Source organism: Lemur catta, chromosome 11, assembly GCF_020740605.2.
Source record: "Lemur catta isolate mLemCat1 chromosome 11, mLemCat1.pri, whole genome shotgun sequence".
Lineage (NCBI taxonomy): Eukaryota > Metazoa > Chordata > Mammalia > Primates > Lemuridae > Lemur > Lemur catta.
The window spans coordinates 69,689,211-69,691,370 of record NC_059138.1 but is presented as its reverse complement, the minus strand read 5'-3'; positions in this window follow the sequence as shown (position 1 = coordinate 69,691,370).

Sequence of the window (2,160 nt, the reverse complement as noted above, 5' to 3'; positions counted from 1 at the left end):
TGTGGTTGATAGCTCTGTCAGAATAACTGCAGGCTGATTTTCCCCTCAATTTTTAATTGATTTTTTTCCCTACTAAAAATTTCATTTCTTTGATTTATTTTTTTTTTCCTTGAGTCTGACTTATTTTCTAGTCTGGGACTTTGTGTAACTTTAGCTCCAACAGAACTTCACTTTTCAATCTTCACCCTTTCTAGGTATCCCTAAACCCCAGTACCTTTCTCTCGTTATAATTTTCCAATCTCCTTTCTCTCTCCACCCTCTGCCCCCCAGTTTATGAGGGCTCTCACTCTTCACAGTCTGGCTTTCACTCTCGTCTTGCCTTTGCCCCCTCTCTCTCTATTAGTCATACTTTCTCCCTATTTCTTTCTTTCACTCTTACTCTCTCATGCTCAATCTCTCTCTCTCTCATTGTCTCTCCTGTAATTTGTAAAATGATCTCCTCACCTTTGTAGTTTCAGCTGCCACCTGCACAGAGGTATCTTCTCTATATTTGTAATTATGGAGTTGTTTGAATTGCTAATAAAACAAGGGGAAATTTATAGGAAGGCTACAGAGACTTCTTGCAGAATCAAAAGTTAATCATGAACAGAAGTGGTGTCCACTGCTATTACCTGAATTTAATGCCAATAATTCCTAATCTCCTTATTTTTCTATTCCTGGTTTCTAATTCCTAGGAGAGAGAATTTGACCAACTCCTATCTATCCCTGGATCACCTACGCGGATAGGGGTGTAGGGTTGTGTTGTGCGGACAAAGCCACTTTTGGTTTGCCCATGTCTACTGGTCTGTTCCCAGTGTTCATAACCTAGGTAGCAACTCAGATGTGTGTACACTGAAATATCAGTCCTCTCCTAGTTAACTGACTTTCTGTATAATAGATCTACTGGATTGAACCATAGTATTGACTGCAATTGTATCTTCCTGCTAACATCCACTGCTTTTCAGCAGGGATTCACTCTCACCAAGATGATAGTTTCTTGCCTGGTGTTCCAGCCTGGCTGTTGTCACCAATCCCTCACCGTCCTCACCCCACACCACACAACAAGTAAACAATAATACAAACCTGAATCTGTGTGTAAGGCAAAAGGGAACCCAAGCAGTCTGAAAAAAGAAAGCTCAGAATAATTACAAATAATTCACAAAGATCTTCAGCTGTAATTGGGCTTGGATTACAGTAAGTAAAATAGTGTACTTAACAATATGAGTTGCCTAATCATTCATTTATTTATCCATTTAAAATGTTTTCTGAATACTGGTTTTTGTGCTGGTGTCCACTGGTGCCATAGACAAGTCCCTAATTTTGAATCTCTCAGTCTAGCAAGGATGATCAGAAACCAGGTAAAGAGCCTCATGGAACTGTGTGTAACTGACAACTGTGTTAAGTGCTCCAAACGAGAGGTGTGAGGGTCTATGACCACATTTCGTGGGAAGTCCAGGGAGCCTTCCCTGAGGAACTGATGCTTACTCTGAGATCAGAAGGTTGGGAGTGGGGGTGTCAGGAGGGGAAATCAAGAGGCACTTTCCAGGCAGGGTGTGCGTAGGCTCTGATGCCTGGAGGAGCTGGGCACATTTGAGGAACTGGGAATCCAGTGTACAACTGGGGAGCAGAGTTGGGAGGAACAGGGTGGGAGGCAGAGAGCACAGCAGGAAGGACCAGCTCTTGTGAGCAGGTTACAGATTTTGGCTGAGAAGCCACTGAAGGGTTTTAGCAATAGTGTACAGTAGCAAAAGAGGATCAAGTTCAAGTTTTGAGATGAACATTCTGTCTGCTGTGTACAGAATGAACTGGAAGGGATTGAGAGAGGATATGGGCAGAGTGAGGGACATGTTGAGTGAAATCTGGAAACAACTATTGTGAAATGTCTGTATGTTTGTAGAATTGGCAGAAAGTCAACATTTTCTGATAATTTCATGGTTATTTTCATTTTGAACCTGCCAGTCATCATAGTTCAGAGGTTGTATGAATGAAATAGTAATAACGTCAAGACAGAGATGTTAAGTGACTGGGATTTGCCCCAGATGTCGAGTATGAATCAAAGATAAGTCCTAGGTTTCCAGCGTGAGCAATTAGGTAAATGTTTGGTGTGACTGCCTCAGCTGCCTCCTTTATTTCTCTTTGAGAATAGGTTATTCAACGAGAAGGAGCCATCTTGGTTATGCC